The sequence below is a fragment of the Erpetoichthys calabaricus genome, chromosome 4, assembly GCF_900747795.2.
Source record: "Erpetoichthys calabaricus chromosome 4, fErpCal1.3, whole genome shotgun sequence".
Lineage (NCBI taxonomy): Eukaryota > Metazoa > Chordata > Cladistia > Polypteriformes > Polypteridae > Erpetoichthys > Erpetoichthys calabaricus.
The window spans coordinates 108,029,342-108,052,219 of record NC_041397.2 but is presented as its reverse complement, the minus strand read 5'-3'; positions in this window follow the sequence as shown (position 1 = coordinate 108,052,219).

Sequence of the window (22,878 nt, the reverse complement as noted above, 5' to 3'; positions counted from 1 at the left end):
GAATTAGGACTCTTTTGTATTAGTCTGGCTTTGTTTTATTTGTGCACCTCTAGGGGGACCACCCACAAAACACATGAAACATAGTAAAGGTAACTGATATACGTAAACATAACCAAAACAGAATGATGCACATAACCAACATAAATAAAAGAATAAAAAAAGAACAAGATACATAAAACATTAATTTAAATCCCCTGGCTGAGATATGACAGAAACTGTCAAGTCTTCAGAATCTTTGGGCTTTTTTAGAGTGTACCATCTACTTACTCTAAAGTCCTACTGGGAGACTTCAGCATTTATAAGGGGAATAACAGGGGTGTGCCTGGGTTGAATTAAACTACCTGATCTGAATGCATCTATACTATTTATATGCTGTTAATGTTTTGTCCACAACAGTCACCATGTTTGAGTACAGTGTTGTTTATTAAGTGTGCTTGGTATCAAAGTTCCTTGGCCAATGGTCAACTTTTAAGTCGCGTCAGCTGACCTGAGGTGTGTCACACACATGCGAGTAGGAGACAGCTAAATAGCCTGAGTAAATGTAATACTACACCAGACCAGGGGGTGGCAGAGTGTGCTGACTGTCTCTCTGAGTTTCTTGCAGACCATTCCCGGGAAATCTTGCCAGGTCCTGGCACCTCCGATGGCGTCACTTCCGGCTCTGGCACCTATGATGATGTCACTTCCGGTTCCGGCATAGATTACATCATTTCCTTCCCCAGCCCTTAAAACCACCATCTTACCTCCAAGTATTCAGTTCTATTTTGGACTCAGTCTTGTGAATATCTCTGTTCAATTATTTCAAACTTTTGCAGCTAGGATATGATATACGGGTGGCTGCCCCAAACCTTTATAATGTCTGGAGACTCATTCTTCTCACAGAGGCATAGTCGGCAGGATATTGGTTCCCTGGAGAAAATGGGACAGCACCAAAGATATAACTAGGTGAAAAAGTACTGGGGCCGAGTTTCCGGGTGGGGAGCGTGTGCAGGGGTCAGGAGTAACTTGGTGCAGGCTCCGTTTCCTAAATATGAAACCAGGCTAATGTTTTTTCAAAGGAAGAATATGGATGAGACTTATAGATGTGTGCTGGTTCCTATGGAGGAAACTAAAAGGGCTCACTATGTTCCCTCGGAGGAGAGAGCTGAGCCGCCCATTGGGGTTACGATCCCAGATAAATATGGGCTTTCCCCAGGCCAGCAGGTAGAAACCTTAAAAAACTGGGAGTTAGATCCTGAGAGATCTATCCAGGAGCAGGCAGAAGCTCTCTGGGAACAGCTAGCTCATTTGCTAAGGCCGTTTGAGCTGTCCTCTTTCCAAATAGTGCAGCAGGTAGCCTGCCTATTTCTATTAAAAGGACTCCCCAAAACATTTGCCCAGCCGGTCTGGGGAGAATTCCACAAAATGGAGGAGCTTATAAAGCTCCTAGAAACATCTCAGCCAGCCTCTCAATCCGAGGAAGCAGAACGGTCCTCTAGTGGATTCCGTGGGGATTATGTCACACAAACCTGTTCCAAAGCTCCCGGGCCACGGGGCATGCAAACTGCCCGGGGACGAGGAGGTATGCAGATGGACGGGGATGGGTGGTTTATGTGCACTTGTCAACGCCCTTTCGCTAGCACATACGGGAGTTGTAATAGTTAATGGATATAAAGTCGAAGCACTCCTCGATCCTGGCAGCAACATTTCCTTTGTTGCTCGCCGATATGTATTACTGTGACAGTGGATAAAATAAAGACCAGTTTTACCTGTGTACAAGGTGAAACCCGTAAAAATGAAACCGCCTGATGTTACATTGGCTATAGAAGACAACTGAAAAAAATCCCTGTGGTGGTCCTACCGAGTCCATCTTTCGCGGTGATTCTGGGGCAGGACTGGTCAAACATAAAAGCGGTATACTAATTACTACTCCCGGAAAAAACTTAGGCCTAGCTATAGACGGGGATGACTTGACTTCAGCTGTCTCTACGCCGTGTAATCAGAGAGAGATACGGAAGTCCGAGAGGTAGACGGGGAGGTTCCTGGGCCGTCGCAGGCGGACATGTCATCACCCCACGCCTTGACGAGCCGGGAGGAATCCCCGCCCCTTGAAGTCAGACCAGACCCTCTCTCTGAAATGCACTTTCAGTTCAGAGAAATGCCGGCTTCTTTCATAAGGGAACAGTGGAATGATGACTCCCTGAAACATGCAAAAAATGCAGCAGTACTTGTCAATGGCTAATGCACTCATCAGCCCATGCCACAGGGTCCTCAATTTGTAATAGAAAATGACCTCTTATATCAAATAGCTGAGCATGGTGGTGGGGGGGGGGGGGGGTGAGAAAGCTGTTAATCCCATGAATTTACCGTCAGCAAGCCTGTGAATTAGCACACGCCCGCCTTCTAGGAGGCCATTTGGGCACCGAAAAAACAAATTAATCCAAAGAAATATTTCTTTGGATTGAAAGAAGCTAAATATTTTGGCTAATTGGTGGGTAGGGGAACCGTAAAAGCACAGTGTTCAAAGATAGAAGCCATAATACGATGGCCCTGTTCGCGAACCAAGCGGCAGATCCAAACCTTTCTACTAGTCAGGTAGTACCGCTGATTTGTACCCCAGTTTTCAGAGAGAGTGGCGTTCTTGACTGACTTAATAAAGAAGAGGGCTCCTAACAATGTGGTATGGGATGATACGACGGAGGCTGCATTTAGTGACTTGAAACAGGCCCTTACGTCTACACCAATTTTGAAAGCTCCTGATTTCTCTCTTCCTTTCATTCTCAAGACTGACGCTTTGGACACAGGTCTTGGTGCCGTGTTGAGCCAAAACGTTGATGGTGTACACCCTGTCATGTACCTCAGCCGGAAACTGTTGAATCGAATCCTCGGGTACTGGTGATTTCTTGACCTTCAACCGTATAAGTATTCGCTTATTCATCGTAAGGGCTCTCTTCATTTCAACGCTGATGCCCTTTCTCATGCTCACGACCTCTCGGTGCAGGTCGCCCGACCCAACGGGTCTGGGCTAAGGGGGGGGCCTTGTCACACACGTGCAAGTAGGAGACAGCTAAAGGGCCTGAGTAAATGTAATACTACACCAGACCAGGGGGTGGCAGAGTGTGCTGACTGTCTCTCTCAGTTTCTTGCAGACCATTCTCTGGAAATCTCGCCAGGTCCCAGCACCTCTGATGACATCACTTCCGGCACCCCTGATGATGTCACTTCCGGTTCCAGCATAGATGACATAATTTCCTTCCCCAGCCCTTAAAACCAGCATCTTACCTCCCTCCAAGTATTCAGTTCTGTTTTAGAATCAGCCTTGTGAACATCTCTCTTCAATTATTTCAAACTTTTGCAGCTGGGATATAATATACGGGTGGCTGCCCCAAACCTTTATAATGTCTGGAGACTCATTCTTCTCACAGGTGGTACTGTATGATCTGAACAGAGGTGCTAAGTGATCACTTATCACCACTCTGTAGTTCGCTGGCTCAAACAGATACCACAGCTTGCTTCTGCTCAGGATGAGTTCAACTAGTCCTCTCATAAAGCTTCTTCTCCATTTCGCGATGTAATCACCTTGCATTTTATGGATCTGGTTCTAGACCTTAGTAATAGAGATAGCTGCAAAAAGCATCAGTCAAATGGGTGTTGATGTCTATCATAGCAGGCACTTGAGAACCAACTGGTTGACACCAGTTGTGAGGGAATCTGTCAAGATGAAGAATGCAATGTTAACAGAAGAGCCTCTGAACAGGTACTTACAGACCCAAAAGGCAGCAACTGCAGCAGTGGCTAAAGCGAAGTCCATGGTAAGGGTTGATGGCGTGATGGAAAATTACTTTTTGACAGCCTCTAAGGGCTCGTTTATACTTCACACTCATGGCTGCCACACGTTCCCAGCATTCATTTGATGCGTCCTCTGAGCACGTCATCAGAAATTAACGTGATACATGTGCAAGCTGCAGTACCAAAAAGTCGGGGGGACACAGTAAGATCAAGTTGGAGCGTGATGTCAGAGTCTCTGTTTACTATCTACATGTGACAGAAAGCCACTTTGATTATCCTCCGGGATCAATGTGCGTGCTTTGATGTTTGATGAATGGTTCGATGTGGTGAAGCATAATGCCGTCATACAAATGCATCCGTAATGCTTTTATATTTTAAACATCGCATATTCCCTAATGTAATGACAAAATACATTTTAAAAGTCTCACATACCACCTTCTGTGCTGTCGTTTTTTGTTTTTTTTTTGCACCTTCACAACAGCATCAGAATGTACAGCAGCGTATTTGAGCCACAGAGAAAAAAAATTAAGAACATGGTGAAAAGGTCTATTATGTGATTAAAGTGTGAATTTTGGCTTTAATCTTGAAATGTCCACTTTAACCCCATAGTTTACTTTATTATTAAAATAGACCATTGCAAACGTCATCTTAAAACCGACCCAGTTGTTAATCGCTATGTGCTTCTGGGGCTTCCTCCTGAACTGACAGCACCAATCACCACACAAAACACATTAAATGTATGATATTGCAGCTCTCTACACATTAAGAATCCTTAGATTTATACTTGATATCACTTTCATGATGAAATGCATTAAAGCATGTATGTTATATTTTACAGATAAGTCGTTAACTTCATTTAAATAATGAATACTGTTAATAATTACACATGTGGAGGTGACATAGTGACAGAGCGGTAGTGCTGCTGCCTCGCATGGAGTCACGTCTCTTGTGTTCCCTGCCTGGAGTTTCCATGTTTTCCTGGTGGGTTTCCACAATGTGTTCCAGTTTCCTTCCAAAGCCACAAAGGTTTGGGGATTTGGTGATGGTAAAATGACACTAATGTATGTGAGTGCTTGTGTTCACCTTGCAATGAGCTGATGGCCCATCCAGAGATTGCTTTTCTCGCACCTGAGGCTTGTTGGAATGGGTGCATCCCTGGATTGATGGATTTAATCATTAAACATCCAACCTTTTCAGAGATATTGTGGCAAGGTATCCTCGGAATTTAATGGGTGTTTCAGGCAATTCACAACACAGAGAAGCCGAACGTTTTCTCAACATTATGATATCTCACACTGCCACCTGGTGGAATCTTCCAGATTTACGTAAAGTATAAACAGTACAATGCTTGCAGAGAAGTACCATCCGCATCATGTGAAGTATAAACCTGGCCTAGGAGGTTGCAGCAAACAATTCAGCAACTCTATAAATGCAGTTAGGAGATCTTGCAGGCTGTTCTCAGCAAAGTTAACTTCAACTGTAAATATTGTTGAAAGGTGTAAGGAGTACTCTTAGGGACACCTAATCCCAAAGGATACAACATCTTCAAGGGAGACAGTGTCAAAAGCACTGGTTGGAACTACGCCCATTTCTATGGCTGAGTCCACAAAATTTATTTAAAAAGGTCCATTTTTAAAAGCCTATAGTAATGGATGAGACCTGACCATTAAGGCTGAAAGCACTTCTTACTGTGGGGGTGGTGTGTTTTGGCTAACAAACCTCTTTAATGGAGGGTATGTCCAAGCTGTCAGAGTGGGAAGTCTTTTTTTAAAAGTGGTGATAAGAGGTTGTGTTCCATATATTGAGGGATTTCACTCCTCAGCCTCACTGGGACAACGTGTGTTATGGTATTGGAATAAAGACTCCATCTAATAGTTGAACCCTAAATTCAAGACAAGCAATGTGGATTCCTTTCTGGCTATGGAACTCTGGACTAAAATTGTATCCTTGTACAGGTATATGAGGGAATCATGGATGGCTGTTTATCCTGTCTACATGAACTTTGTGAATCTGGAAAAAGCTTATGACTATATACATTATGCTATCATGTTGAAGGCACTATTACAATATGGGTTTCCAAGGATGCTGCTTTGTCACATCTAGTCATTAAGCAGACATAATTAATTAACCTCATTAAGCTCAATCAAAAACACATTTATCAATTGAGTGATGTTTGACATCTCACAGAAGATATGTCTCCAGTCGAGAGTTTGCAGAAGACCTTGTACATATTAAGTATCATGCACTCACGCTCTGCCGCTCTCTAAAAAGTTCATTACCCTGAGTGACTGTAATAATACCCAGATGCTTTTCTCATGCAGTCAAACCTCAAGCTTTCTGTCTGCCTTCTTTAATACACACACGATAATACCATAATATAGAAATTGCTTTAAAAAAGCCACGACAGTTTATGCAGATTTTGAACTTCCTTTATAAGGAAAGGGCATTTTTTTTTGCAAAACCACACACTGAATAAAATCACTGAGGTTATTTGGAAAAAAAATGTTTAGGGATCATATGTATCACTTGTTTTAGTTACAGAAAAAAAAAATAAAACAAGACAAATGAAAAATGAGTCATTTTTTTCCTTAAGACTACTTCATTGTTTAAGTTACAATAAAGTTTTTTTTTTAAGAACAAAAAAAAAAAAGATCTCTTAGGGTTTTTTTTTAGCATTTGCTTACCACCTTACACAATAAAACCTGTTTCCTTAAATCCTAACCCAGGAAAATAGGAGGATAAATAAACTCAACTGACCCACAATATACCTGAAGTCATCCAAGACATTAACACAATAAAGGTAATCTTACAGAATCACTATATCAGGTGCTCCTACTATATTTTATATTCCATATTTGTTTTCTTAAAACACAATACCTGTTTAAGATATTCAATGAATGATTTTAACATGATCCCTTAGCATTGATTACAGTATATTAGACAATGTTGTTAACAGCATCTCATGCACTGCTATGTAAACTCAAGCTAGTTTCTCACTATACAGGAATGATCTCTCAGTTACCACTCTCAGTGTTGCTCAGACTGATATTGTCTTCTGTGTAATGGTAAAATCAGGTATAACATTGTATCATATGTAAAAATGTGAGAATCATCATATACTAAATAACACAGATCCATAGCAGGCAGCACACAAGCTGCCACATCAGGTCAGGCATTTAGTCTTTGATGTGGTGAACTATACTGGATTTAACCTTCATTTAATTCACTCATTCTGTGAGTTCCTAGATAATTTATACTTAAAAACAGAAATGATACAAAACACAATGTCATGCATCCATAAGCATTCAAGAGCTCTACTGCTGCAATAAAATATTTGCAATAAAATAATTGTACTTATGCTATTTTATTGACTGTGCTGAAAAAGGTTAATTTCAACAACTCAAAAACAATGATGAAAAGATAAAAGGAATACTTTATGCAAAATTTTTAAGAAAATGAATAAGTTGAACTGTAAGTTGTTAAATTGCAAATATACTGTATAACTTGAGGCTAATAAAAGAAATGGCCACCACTAGTTAACAGTGAATCCTGAAGAAAATAAACACTGACAGGTTCATAGTCCTTTCTAACAGGCATAGCCACAGTTTTGCTGACCTAGGTCACCAGCCCACTCTTCCTTTACAAACATTCTACAATATCATACACCAAACACAAGTCCATTTGGATTTAAGGAATCCATATGCAGAAATCCATAATTATAAAAGCCATATAACTGTTGTATAAAATAATTTGATCACATGCCTGTAAACATTAAGCTTCCAAATCACTCTGTATAATCATCCCAAGGGGAAAACAGTTTGGTAATGGTCCCAAACTTGGATCAAGAGGGGCAAAATATAATTGGAAAATGTCTGTTGGAGACGGTAATGATTTTTTTTAATAACTGAAAAGTAACCAAATACATGAATTAACTAATTAATATAACTCATGTTCAATAAAAATTCTGTTTTACACAGCCCATATTATCAGATTATGCCCTAATAAATTTAATGGAGAAATACACTAAATGAAAAAAAAATTCAAAATTTCTTTTCCATGTTTTCAAGAGCATTAATAAGACAGATAATACACTTTTCTGCTTTTCTCTTGTATAAACATAAACATCGATGATTTTTATTTTCATTGTAAATTGTAAGTGAAACGCTCAAAAAATGTTAATGCAGATACACTAGCTACTTAATATGATCTAAAATCAGCATGGGTTGAGTTTTTCAGAAATACATAAGGTGTTACACCTGCGCATATGAGACAGTTTACAGGCTCAAAAAGTGTTATTTCTCATCTGGGCCAGGGGTTGACGCTGTTACCTGATCCTTTCTCCTTTTGTTCTTCTGCAGACCAGCTGAAGTCCCTGCCTCTTAATGACATCACCACCTGTCCGGCCCCTGTTGACGTCACTTCCAGCTCCCTCTGATGTCATATCCAGTACCCAGAACTCATCTTCCTGCCATGTCAGTTCCTGTTCCGGTCTCCCTGACTCCACCTCTTCCTCCGTTCAGTCATATTTGTAGAGCAGCTTTCCAAATGTTAGTCAGTTCTGTTTTGGACTCCTGTCTGTAAAGACCTCTTTATTTTTTTTCCTGCATTTTTTCCAGTTATACAGGGTTGCCATTCCTAAACCTTTTTGTGACTCCTTTGCACCCTTATTACATTGGCATAGTCGGCATGATTATTGCAGAAAATGAGTGAAGAGCAAGACCTGACTTCTTTGCTACACAACATGGCTGTTGAGATTCAGTGGCATATGGTCCAATTTGGCGAAACCACAATCCAGCTTGCTGATGTAGAAGCACAGGCTCAAGCATGCATCACCCGCCAACAGGATCAGCTCCCTCTCAGGTGCTGATGTTGTTACAGAAGAACAAGAACAAAGAGTCGCATCTCTTAATTTTTGAACATACATCTATAAGACACCATTGGGAGCGCGATGAGTGGGCTAACATATTGGTGCAATTCCTGATGTATGAAGCGCAAAGGACCCATTATGACACAGAGACTGAAGATGCCGTCAACCATGACACTCTTAAAGCTGATTTACTAAAAAGGTATTGTGTTTCCATGGACCAGCAGGCAAGGCTGGTTAGACCCAGAGTGGCCAACAAGATCTCAGGCATATGATCTTTGGGGTAAGGCAGGGCACTGGCAAAGGACAGATATCAACGACTCACAACAAGTTGTAGAGCAATTTGCCCAGCCAGTTCACAGGCAAGCCATTCCACACAGTGGAATGACAGAGTGGCAGCCAAGTCTGAGCATGCAGAAAGGTCCACACACCGACAGGTGGCATATTGCTAACTTAGAGCCTTCTCACCGCGATGTGGAGTCTGCTACCCATCCAAAGGATAGGCGCACAGCAACACCACACTGTTTCTAGAGTAGGATGAGCCAGGGCATACCATCCCCAATTGCCTGCAACTCAGTGAGCTAATGGACTGCGGTTGGGCTAGTGATCAAGGGCAAAAACTTATCTATAAAGAAATAATCAATTCTTGAGTAACAATGATGTACTGGTGAGAAGAATGAATATGTTGATAGAGACTTCATCCAAAACGTATTTGCATCGATTCCTAATGTGAACACTCAAAAAATTATAATGGCCGCAGACTTTGTGTTTTAAATCCAGATCTGGATAGGTCTTCAGTCACAGGGGCTATAAGATCTAACATTGCAAAAACAGTTACATAGTTTGTAATTGATCACAACTTATTAGACCATTGGAGATTTCTAAATCCAAACTCAAAAAACTGATATTTTATGAAAGAATTTATGGAGATGAGGAAACATCTATTAAAGTCTGTAAGGAAGGAAAACATGTTTGCTGCAACAAATAATACTGTAGATTGTATCACTTCAGAGACAGCTGTTTGCAGGCCCATAGTATATATCTTTATCAGAAGTTTCTATAAGAAAGTCACTCACTCTTACCTTATATTAAACTTGCTAGATTATCCTAGATTCATCAAGTAAAAAGTATAAGACAATGGGCCTCAAATATAGTATCATTGGTTTACTGGATATATCATAAGCACTATGTAACTATTCATATACTTTTCTGTATGCAATATTTGTATATTTTTTTAACGAGAGACTAAGATTATTGGGTCACTTGAGCTGCTTATAATTGAACATGCTACATACAGTTCCCCATAAGTGAAACATTTCTCCTGTAGATCAATTCCTGCTTTTCCTAATGACTCGGTTTTTGTTGATGGTAATTGCAGAACAGAATTTTACAGGAAGCAGTATTTTTTTAATTGAAATGGTATTCAGTATGAACACCTTGGTGGTGCTGGAGTAAAAGAGACTATAACAGAACTCTGCATTAAAGTGGTATTCAATAATGTTACAAAGGTGATTTAAAGTTGATTCAATCAAAGTTAAAAACTGCCAAAAATCTTGACTCTCCATTAGAATCAAAGCCTAAAATTATTAATGCCTCAATATACAGTGGGTTTTAATAAATGTCTACCAAAAAAATCAAGTTATTAATTACTTTAACTCACTCAAAAGCACTGCCTTCTTCTCTTTTATCGCATCCCGAAAAACAGCATCTATATCAGCTGTACAAAAAAATTGTGCTACATTCTGTTCAACTGTGCCATGCCTCCATTTGATAATTTGCAATGCATTTTTTTCATCTGATTTTATTAACTTCAAAAAGCACTTAACACTAATTGATTGGTATTGCACAGTGTTGGCTTTGCATTGATTAAAAAAAATTAGTGCAATCAGTTTACCTCAGATTAATTGTCACATATTGTATATACAGTAAATGGCGTGCGAGCCGGGCCAAGCATATCACGCTACCCCTGTCCATCAGCCCAAATCTTGCTTTGTGAAAGTGAGTGCTGATGAAATTGTCATTGAGCAGTGTACTGGCTGATGAGAATTGTAGCACCCACTTCATAATTTGCTACAAGGGTGCAGATAATATGAAGGTGGAGGAGGAAGAGGTAATACATATTAAATACCTTTTTTACTGGATCAATTGTGTAAAACTAGTTACACTCACAGCCACTGCGCCTGGCAAGCACCTAAACTTCACAGCATGCTTGCTAAACATGCTGAACTTTCCCCATCTTTACATTTTGCTTCTGCAGACAGCCATAATTTGCATCTTCTGACACACCCCATTTCTCTTTGCAATCACTGTCCACTGTGGCAAAAAGGGAATATGGTGTTTTAGAATGTCTCACTTGCTACAGAACTGTACAAATATCAACAAATAAAAAAACATAAGTTGGCTAAATTTCTTTTTTCTACAACATCACCATATTTCAGTCATATCAGTCAAATCATTTTAGAGATTTTGGCATTTAGTTTTTCTTTTGTGAGAGGTTTTACCCCAAAATATTAATATGTTGATGAAATGTCCTTTCTTAGAGAATATCTACTGCCCTAGATGCACCATCCTGCCAAATTTCAGTTTTATAGCTAAATGGAAAGCAGAGTTTTTGTTTGACTGTGTCAGTCAGTCAACTTTACATTGTGGGACATGGCCGGCCTTTTATCCTGGCCAATACCCCCAGGTCACCAGGTGGAGTCGTGCCTGCAACATAGAGGTGCCCCGAGTTCCAGCAGGGCATCATGGACAGTGGAGTTTTTCATTACAGCCCCACTGGATACCATGGGAACCTCCATGGGACACTGCAGGAAGGTCCAGAGACTTTTGTTTCACCTATAACCTGGAAGTGCGTCTTAGTCACGGTGACAGAGCGAATGATACACTTCCTGGTTGAAGAAAAGGAGCTTTTATCTGACCCAGAAGTATTCATGTTCACATGGACAGAGAGAGAGAAAAGCTTCCGGGTCACGGACTATATAAAGGACTGTGAGAAACCAGAGCGTGGAGCTGAGCTGGGTGGAAGGGTGGCAACGCGTCTGGAAGTGGAGGATTAGTGTATTGATTATTGAGTATTGTATTGGGAATTTGAGTGGAGGGTGCTTTGTGCACTGTTTATTGTTCAAATAAATTATACTTGGACTTTTACCTGGTGTCTGGAGTCAAGCCTGAGGGTTCAAGAGGACGACAGCGCCCTCTATCTGTCACAACATATAAATACATACATATACATATACATATATACATATACATATATATATATGTTCTTTTTATCAACATGAACCTTTTTACATGTACCTTCACTAAAGTATATTTTTTGTTTACATCTTACTACAATTACTAATTAAGTCTTGCTAAATTCTTGTTGCTATCACTTATAGGTGTCACTAGACAACAGAATCAACAAGCTGCCTAACAGGGCATTTATTTTACTATTATGAAGCACAGAAGTACCATGGTGTTATACTGTGTTAGTCATTATGGATGTAGTGAGAAGTCAAGAAAAATAACACCTTTTATTGGCTAACTAAAAAGATTACAATATGCAAGCTTTCGAGGCAACTCAGGCTTCTTCTTCAGGGAAGATGTAATACAGAGACTGTAATTCACCATGTTTATATAGACACTCCCCTCCTTGAACCACCACCTTATCGTGGTGAAGGGGTTTGCGTGTCCCAATGATCCTAGGAGTTCTGTTGTCCGGGGCTTTATGCCCCTGGTAGGGCCACCCAGGGCAAACTGGTCCTAGGTGAGGGATGAGACAAAGAGCGGTTCAACAAACCTCCAATGATGAATCAAAACTTTGGACGATGTTTTCCCTTGCCTGGATGCAGGTCACCGGGGCTCCCCTGAGGAGCCAGGCCTGGAGGTGGGGCTCGATGGCAAGCACCTGGTGGCCGGGCCTGCACCCATGGGGCTCAGCCGGGCACAGCCCGAAGAGGTAACGTGGGTCCCCCCTTCCCATGGGCTCACCACCTATGGGAGGGGCCGAGGAGGTCGGGTGCAGTGTGAGCTGGGTGGTGGCCGAAGGTGGGAACCTTGGCGGTCTGATCCTCAGCTACAGAAACTGGCTCTTGGCATGTGGAATGTCACCTCTCTAAAGGGGAAGGAGCCTGAGCTAGTGCATGAGGTCAAGAGGTTCCAGCTAGATATAGTCGGACTCACCTCGACGCACAGCTTGGACTCTGGAACCAATCTCCTTGAGAGGGGCTGGACTCTCTACCACTCTGGAATTGCCCCCCGGTGAGAGGCGCCGAGCGGGTGTGGGCATACTTATTGCCCCGCGACTTGGAGCCTGTTCATTGGTGTTTACCCCGGTGGACAAGAGGGTAGCCTCCCTCCGCCTTCGGGTGGGGGGATGGGTCCTAACTGTTGTTTGTGCGTATGCGCCGAACAGCAGTTTGGAGTACCCACCCTTTTTGGAGTCCCTGGAGGGGGTGCTAGAGGGCATACCTTCTGGGGACTCCCTCGTTCTGCTGGGAGACTTCAATGCTCACGTGGGCAATGACAGTGAGACCTGGAAGGGCGTGATTGGGAGGAATGGCCCCCCCGATCTGAACCCAAGCGGTGTTTTGTTATTGGACTTCTGTGCTCATCACGGATTGTCCATAACAAACACCATGTTCAAGCATAAGGGTGTTCATATGTGCACTTGGCACCAGGACACCCTAGGCCTCAGTTCGATGATCGACTTTGTGGTCGTGTCGTCGGACCTGTGGCCACATGTCTTGGATACTCGGGTGAAGAGAGGGGCAGAGCTGTCAACTGATCACCACCTGGTGGTGAGTAGGCTTTGATGGTGGGGGAGGATGCCGGTCAGGCCTGGTAGGCCCAAACGTGTTGTGAGGGTCTGCTGGGAATGTCTGGCAGAGTCCCCTGTCAGAAGTAGCTTCAACTCCCACCTCCGGCAGAACTTCAACCACATCCCGAGGGAGGTGGGGGACATTGAGTCCGAATGGGCCTTGTTCCATACCTCTATTGTTGAGGCGGCTGACCGGAGCCGTAAGATGGTCGGTGCCTGTCGTGGCGGCAATCCCCGAACCCGTTGGTGGACACCGGTTGTGAGGGATGCCGTCAAGCTGAAGAAGGAGTCTTACAGGACCTTTTTGTCCTGTGGGACTCTGGAGGCAGCTAATAGGTACTGGCAGGCCAAGCGGAATGCGGCTTTGGTGGTTGCTGAGGCAAAAACTCGGGTGTGGGAGGAGTTTGGGGAGGCCATGGAGAACGACTTTCGGATGGCTTCAAGGAGATTCTGGTCCACCATCCGGCGTCTCAGGATAGGGAAGCAGTGCAGTATCAACACTGTATGTGGTGGGGATGGTGCACTGCTGACCTTGACTCGGGATGTTGTAGGTCGGTGGGGGGAGTACTTCGAAGACCTCCTCAATCCCACTAACATGCCTTCCAATGAGGAAGCAGAGCCTGGGGACTCGGAGGTGGACTCCCCCATCTCTTTGACTGAAGTCACCGAGGTGGTCAAAAAACTACTTGGTGGCAGGGCCCCGAGGGTGAATGAGATACGCCCAGAGTTCCTCAAGGCTCTGGATGTTGTAGGACTGTCTTGGTTGACACACCTCTGCAGCATCGCATGGACATCAGGGACAGTGCCTCTGGATTGGCAGACTGGGGTGGTGGTCCCCCTTTTTAAGAAGGAGGACTGGAGGGTGTGTTCCAACTACAGAGGGATCACACTCCTCAGCCTCCCTGGAAAAGTCTATTCAGGGGTCCTGGAGAGGAGGGTCCGTCGGATAGTCGCACCTCGGATTCAGGAGGAACAGTGTGGTTTTCATCCTGGTCATGGAACAGTGGACCAGCTCTACACCCTTAGCAGGGTCCTGGAGGGTGCATGGGAGTTTGCCCAACCAGTCTGCATGTCTTTTGTGGACTTGGAAAAGGCGTTCGACCGTGTCCCTTGGGGAATCCTGTGGGGGGTACTCCAAGAGTATGTGGTACCGGACCCCTTGGTAAGGGCTGATCAGTCCCTGTTCGATCGGTGTCAGAGCTTGGTCCACATTGCCGGCAGTAAGTCGAACCCATTTCCAGTGAGTTGGACTCCGCCAGGGTTGCCCTTTGTCACCGATTCTGTTCATAACTTTTATGGACAGAATTTCTAGGTGCAGCCAGGGCGTTGAGGGGGTCCGGTTTGGTGGACTCAGGATTGGGTCACTGCTTTTTGCAGATGATGTTGTCCTGTTTGCTTTATCAGGCCGTGATCTTCAGCTCTCTCTGGATCGGTTCGCAGCTGAGTGTGAAGCGGCTGGGATGGGAATCAGCACCTCCAAATCCGAGACCATGGTCCTCAGCCGAAAAAGGGTGGAGTGCCCTATTAGGGCTGGGAGCAAGATCCTGCCCCAAGTGGAGGAGTTCAAGTATCTTGTGATCTTGTTCACGAGTGAGGGAAGAATGGAGCGTGAGATCAACAGGCGGATCGGTGCGGCATCCGCAGTGATGCAGGCTCTGCATCAGTCTGTCGTGGTGAAAAAGGAGCTGAGCCGCAAGACAAAGCTCTCAATTTACCGGTCGATCTACATTCCTACCCTCACCTATGGTCATGAGCTATGGGTAGTGACCGAAAGAACAAAATCGCGAATACAAGCGGCTGAAATGAGTTTCCTCCGTAGGGTGTCTGGGCTTTCCCTTAAAGATAGGGTGAGAAGCTCAGTCATCCGGGAGGGACTCAGAGTACAGCCGCTTCTCCACCACATCGAGAGAAGTCAGATGAGGTGGCTCAGGCATCTGATCAGGATGCCTCCTGGACGCTTCCCTGGTGAGGTGTTCCGGGCACGTCTAACCGGGAGGAGGCCCCAGGGAAGACCTAGGACACGCTGGAGGGACTATGTCTCTCGGCTGGCCTGGGAACGCCTTGGGATTCTCCCGGAAGAGCTAGAAGAAGTGGCGGGGGAGAGGGAAGTCTGGACATCTTTGCTCAAGCTGCTGCCCCTGGGACCCGATCTCGGCTAAGTGGAAGAGGATGGATGGATGGATGGATGGATGGATATATAGACACTAGGATAGATACAGCATTGGAAAACCTTGGAAAACCTTTAAGTGAGACATCTTAGATGTAAAAAGTGAATAGACCTCTCCAGGCTAAGATTCATTTAGCAAGAGAGGAGAACAATGTATAGCCAAGAATTTTAATAAGATAACTGTCCAACAGTCTTTTGAAGTTTTTGATGAGTATAATGTGGATCTGTAGTCAGGTTGTCTGCATCCGTCCCAGAGATGCAAACGATCCTCATATCTGGCCATAAAACTCTTGTCTCTATTTAAACCATGTCATAATGTGTTACATTTTAGCATGAGTTTCACTTCCCATTCTTTTCTCTCTTGCTGTGTTCTGAAGTTGCCCATAAGCACTATTACTTTAAAGTCCTTCTCACAGTGTCCATGGCTGTTGAAGTGAGCTGCTACAGGAACATAGCTGTTGCCATGATTAATGTGGAAGCACAGAAGTCAATTTAGTGAAAAATAAACTTCAGGACTTAAAGTAGAAAAAGTAATAAAATCAAGCTTATAGCTTTAATACTATTAAAGCAAAATAAAACTGAAAGAATTTCAGGATCTCTGCTGTCTGCTGGAAAAGAAAAATATAGATTATCTGTAGTGATAAATTTTATCTATATTATGTTAAAGATTATTTTTATATAGGCCACCATCCCAGGCTTTACATTCCCAGGTGGCCCAACAATTAAATGAAATGGTGTTACACAGTGGAAGGATGGGTGGATGTTTTTAAACAAGTTTTTGAAATGTAAGCCAAAATAAACTCACACTATATCAAATTTTTTAACTTTTATTTAAATGATTTCATAAAGTACATTCTGTAACAATGATTTAACACATTTTGTTTATGTTCCTACACCATATTAATTAAATTTAATTCTGGCTATGAGATCATCAAAAAGGTCACTGAGACAATACATTTTCAATCAAAGTCCTTTCTAATTAAGAAATAAATTTCATACTCATTATTTTTTCTGGAATCCTCTAGGAATCCTATGGCAACATTATATACACTAATGAGCTTATCCTGGATAATGTCTTTCTACTTTAGTGACCTTTATTGGGTGATCTCAGATTAAAGTGATGCCTTAATGCCTATGTGGAATGCAGCTATGAGATCATTATTTAATGTTATTAATCGAGTCTACACTTCTAGGTACTATTTCCTCTCCAGAAACATCTTAACACTAGAATTACCAGAGTCTACAAAAAAACTTGTAGATCCGGCCCACCTTAAAACCGTTCTCACCTCTCCACCAACGTCTTTTGTCTTCTAAATGTGCCGATTAAGACGAGCAGCAAGCAGCCGGCTATTCCATCCCCCACCGTCGCAGAACGTTCACTAAGTTTTCCCAGCTCATGCCTTGTTTGATTATCTGGGAGTGACTGAACTGCTGGGAGGTATTTTCCGTACGTCGCTTAAATCATCCGAGATCAGATGCCTCATCTTGGATGAGTTAATGCCAGTAAAACTCATCTGGGATAAGTCGGTTTTTCAAACGCAGCCGTGTAGTAGATTAGTCGAGCTAGATCTATATAGATCTATATAGATCTCCGCCCGCGTGGAGTGAAAAGCCCATATATATTGAGTCTAGAAAACATGATCAGCAAGTCTTTGATAGGCTGTAACAAAATGACGAAAGAATGGGCACATTTTTTTTTCACACAAGCTGAGCAAGACCTTTTATTCGAAGGACATGAAGAATTTCAAGATTTAATATGCACAAGGGGTAACACTGCAAAAGCAACCCAAACCAGAAAAGACGGTTGGCAAAAAGTGGCCGACAAATTAAACGCTAAGTAGTGTGCATTGTACTTACTGAAAGCAGTGATTCATTTCCTATGTGTCAGATTAATTAGATAGATAGATAGATAGATAGATAGATAGATAGATAGATAGATAGATAGATAGATAGATAGATAGATAGATAGATAGATAGATAGATAGATAGATACTTATTAATCCCAAGGGGAAATTCACATTTAATATATTAAATATGCATGTAAATTCATATTTAATATGTCATAATTCCAGATCAAACGTGAGCACAAGGAGAACATGGGAACAGGTTAAAGTGAAGTACAAGAATATACTTCAAATGGGTAAATATTGGTATATAACTATTTAAAGAATTGCTGACATAAAGAATCATATATAATATAAAAAAAACATTAATTCTAAAGCTAATAAGACGGAAGACAAGCAAAAAACAGGTGAAGGTCCACGCGGTTCGGACCTAACCCCTGCAAACGAGTTGGCTATCCAGCAAAATGCCAATCGCCCTGTTTCTGAGGGCATTCCAGGGCAAAGCTCTTCCTCAGAATCAGTGGCAGGATGCAGTGGTCACTTCATTTCAGGTAAAGGATGGTCATTGCATATATTTATCATCGATGTGTGCCATATGTATGTTCCATATAGCCCTCTTTTTTGTTGGGTTAGTTGCAGATACTGTCATATCCCTAGAACCTGTGTCTGACCAACGAGATATTGACGAAGGTCAAATATTTGATGAAGACACTGTGTCTGATTATTTGGATCTGCGTACAATCCAGTGCCCCAATCACATTTGGAAATCCTGGGTAATGAGAATGTTAGGCTGATTGTGAGGTTCTTCATGGAACTGTGGGTGTTTTTGCCTGTGTATTACCTACCTGCAATGGCATGAAACGCCTCTTTTATGGTCTGCACACACAGGCGTTCAGGAAACACTATGAAAACCCGAAGGAAATATTTCAGAGCCAAACAGACTTTACGAATTGCCAGGCAAACTGCACTTTTAGACAGATTTTCTACATCGCCTACAGTATATAAAAAAAGTGCCGCTTGCAAAAAACCTCAAAGCAATGCCTACTGTCTGTGTGGTTGTGAGAGCCGACTTCGCCGAGTTTGACTTTGAATATAAGGTGCTAATAAATGTTTGAGGTATAATATTCCCCCTCGGCTAAAGCGGTATCTTTCGAAAAGAATTTCCTCCGGGAGCAATAAAGGATCTTGCCGATCACGCAAAACCCTCTCTATATGAAATTCTCTTCTTATAATTTGCACACCGATATCAATTGGTTGCTCATTCATGAACGGTGAAGCCATGTCTTAATGAATTCCATGCACGGACACTGATTAAGTGTGTGAGCTAATCCTTGTTTACATCGAACAAACCTGCTCCGAGCAGGTTTGAGGATTTGGCTGTGTTGCTATGACAACACATCCAGCAAGAGTTTCGAAAAACCGACAGATCCAGGATCATGCCAAATCGTCAACAATTACATCCGGCTAAATGAGTAATCCACGTACAAAAAATACCCCCCAGGAGTTTTAGAGTGGAAATAATAGATCATTATTTGGAACACACGCACTTCATGTGTGTTCCATTTCTACAGTAATCTGTGCACATTGTTAAAACAGAAACCTTTTCATATTTTAGTAATAAATGTTACAAAATGTAGGCATAAACTATAGAATGTGTGAAGCCTGAATTCCAAAGATCAAATAAACACTTTCACAAAAGGTTCAAGAACGATACAACACCTTCCGTGCCGTAACGTTAAGATTTGCTGACTCAGAGTACAGCAACCCTACTGTGCCACAAAGACATGAGTTCAATTCCCAGCTGGGGAGAAAGTGTTTTTTTTTTTTCTTTTTAACCTCAAATGGACATAAAATTTATAAATTGGTATGCACTGTAAATCGTTAAGTTTAAAATGTCAATTGCGGTTATTTCTGTTGATTAATTCATGCTTTTTACTTAGAGTCAGAACAGGAGCTTATTCAGCTTATTCAGCTTCTGATCTGACTCTAACAGCGGCAGTATAAATTCACACCCAATCTGACGCTGTTCGTTTAAAAAATATTATTGCATAATAGCACATCTTTATGTGAAAACAGCAGTGTCAGATGGGGAGGGGAAAGATCCTGAACGCGACTGAGACAATGAAAAGTGAATAAAAAAAAAAAGACAAAGCTAACTTTTACAAGTACAGTAATCCCTCGCTATATCGCGCTTCGCCTTTCGCGGCTTCACTCCATCGCGGATTTTATATGTAAGCATATTTAAATATATATCGCGGATTTTTCGCTGCTTCGCAGGTTTCTGCGGACAATGGGTCTTTTAATTTCTGGTAAATGCTTCCTCAGTTGGTTTGCCCATTTGATTTCATACAAGGGACGCTATTGGCAGATGGCTGAGAAGCTACCCAACTTACTTTCTCTCTCTCTCTCTTGCGCTGATGTAGGGGGGGTGTGAGCAGGGGGGCTGTTCACACACCTAGACGATACAGACGCTCGTCTAAAAATGCTGAAAGATTATCTTCACGTAGCTATCTTTTGTGCAGCTGCAGCCGCTTCCTGAAACGACATGCTGAACGGTGCTTCGCATACTTAAAAGCACGAAGGGCACGTATTGATTTTTTTATCTGTCTCTCTCTATCTCTCTCTCTGCTCCTGACGGAGGGGGTGTGAGCTGCCGCCTTCAACTGCTTTGTGCCGTGGTGCTTCGCATACTTAAAAGCCAAACCGCACTATTGATTTGTTTGCTCCTTTGAAGAGGAAGATATGTTTGCATTCTTTTAATTGTGAGACTGAACTGTCATCTCTGTCTTGTCATGGAGCACAGTTTAAACTTTTGAAAAAGAGACAAATGTTTGTTTGCAGTGTTTGAATAACGTTCTTATCTCTCTACAACCTCCTGTGTTTCTGCGCAAATCTGTGACCCAAGCATGACAATATAAAAATAACCATATAAACATATGGTTTCTACTTCGCGGATTTTCTTATTTCGCGGGTGGCTCTGGAACGCAACCCCCGCGATGGAGGAGGGATTACTGTATCATATATTACACTGGCTGTTACAGACTGAAATCAAACATGTTTTGTTATTCTAAAGTAGTAAGAATAAGAGCAGTTCACTTCTCGAAAGGGAGTCGTGCAGGATCAAACTCATGACCTTTTGATTCCCAGTCAGCAGCTGATACTGTTGCGCCACGGCAGCAGTAATAGTAAATATGTGTCAATGTCGCATGCATGCATGCTTCCTGCAGTTATATTTTTGAATAAAAGTGCACTTGTTCTGTTATATTTATACTTTTTGTGAAAGCGTTTCTTTGATATTTGGTCTTCAGGCTTCATACATTATATACTGTAGTTTATGCCTACATTTTGTCATTTACTACTAGAATATGAAAAACGTTTCTGTTTTAAAAATGTGTTTACACAGATTACTGTAGAAATGGAACACACATGAAATGCGTGTGTTCCAAATAACGATCTATTATTTCTACTCTAAAACTCCACTTCAATCTCAGATAATCAATCAAGGCATGAGCTGGGAGAAGTTCGTGCACGTTCTAAGTCGGTGGGGGGATGGAATAGCCGGCTGCTTGCAGCTTGTCTTTATCTGCACATTTAGAAGACAAAAGACGCTGGTGGAGAGCTGCGAACGGATTTAAGAAGTGATTTAAGATGGGATGGATCTATGAGTTTTCTCGTAGGCTCTGGTAATTCTAGTGTTAAACATCCTTTGTTAATTAACACTAGACTCCCTGAAGCCTTCAAAAAAAGTTGTAATGCTGGGCCACCTTAAATTCCTTTGCACCTTGTCTTCAGCATCTTTGTTTTGCAAATGTGTCAGTCAGCACTAGCAAGGCAGTTGAAGACAAGTCAGACACTAAATTCTCAGAGCTCAAGTCTGTTTATCTGGGAGTTAGGTGTCTGCAATTGCATAGGGTAAATAATATATTGTTATTTGGAATACATACATTTCATGTGTGTTCTGTGTCAACAATGATCTGTGTAAATGTAGGATGACAGGAAATGTGAGGCAAGAAATGTTGAACACATAACTAAAACAGAAACTTTTTTTCATGTTATAGTAATAATGACAAAATGCTGACATGAAGTGTATAATGTGTGAAAACTGAAGTCCAAATATCAAATAAATATTTTCACAAAAGGTATAACAAAACAAGTGCGCTTTAATTTAAGAATATAACCAAAGAAAAAGAAATCATTCAATTTACATGTTACTGTCAAATGAGTAAAAAACCCAAGCCCACATATCAATCGACACAAAATCAACATATCTGTTTCGGTGGTGCAGAGCAAAGAACTGCTGCCTCATAGTCAAGAGATTGCAGGTTCGAGGCTGGACTATCCCCCTTTTGAGTAGTGACCTGCTATTATTATTTTTATTACTATAATATAATAAAAACATATTTGATTTGAGTTTGTTACTCCCTGTGTAAATTTTTGGTACTTGTAAAAGATATCACTGAAGGGATATAACCAGACATACATACGCTGGTGAATCATGTCTTCTTGGTATCTTGTTGTCACTTGAATTTTTTGTTATTCCGTTTTATTCTTGAGTAAAAGCATACTTGTTTCGTTATAGCTTTATGAAAGTGTTTATTTTATATTCCAGTAACCCCTTGAATGACATCAAATCTGTCTCTACCTCTCTTGCAAATGCACACACACACACACACACATCCATGCAGGAAAACATCATTATTTGAAAACGCTATGTCATTTGAACATTGTTTATTTTGCTGATCTTGCCCAGTCTCCACATTATGGTACATAGTACCGAGAATGCAGACAGACTTCTTTTTGGGTGCATACACCGTCAGCATGGCACTGCCAGATCTAAACGCTAGCGTGAAGAGTTGCTTGCATACTGAAATGACTTTAGCTGCAGGAGGAAGTCCCACTTTATTTATGGTGCCAAGGAGAGTGGTGTTGCGGTGCAGCAGTCTATTAGCCAGCGAAAGCAACATGAAGAAGTTGTCTGTTGTTACGGTTCTGCCTTTGTCCAGAAACGGCTCCATAAGCTTTTTGACCACAGTCTCAGAATGTCTTATTCCTGAGGGATGACTGGGATCTTTTCCTAATAAGGAGTGGCAATGCACATGTGCTTTGTCTTCAAATCTGTCAAATATCCAAAACTTTATGCCAAATTTGTCAGGCTTGGATGAGATGTATTGCAAGAAAGCATAACGGACCTTGGTTGGAAACAGTTGCTCATCAACAGTAATATGTTGCCCTGGGTTGTAACTGAAAACACAGTTCTCAACAAAACATTGCTGGATTTCCGAGATTGCAGCAAATCTGTCGTTTTTCACATGTTCTTCACAGGTGTCTGTGTTGGCAAAGCGCAAATGCCACATCATAGTCTGATAACGGTTACGGGGCATCGTATGTTTGATTGCCAGTACAAAAAATAGTTCTAATCAGGCATCAACCACAG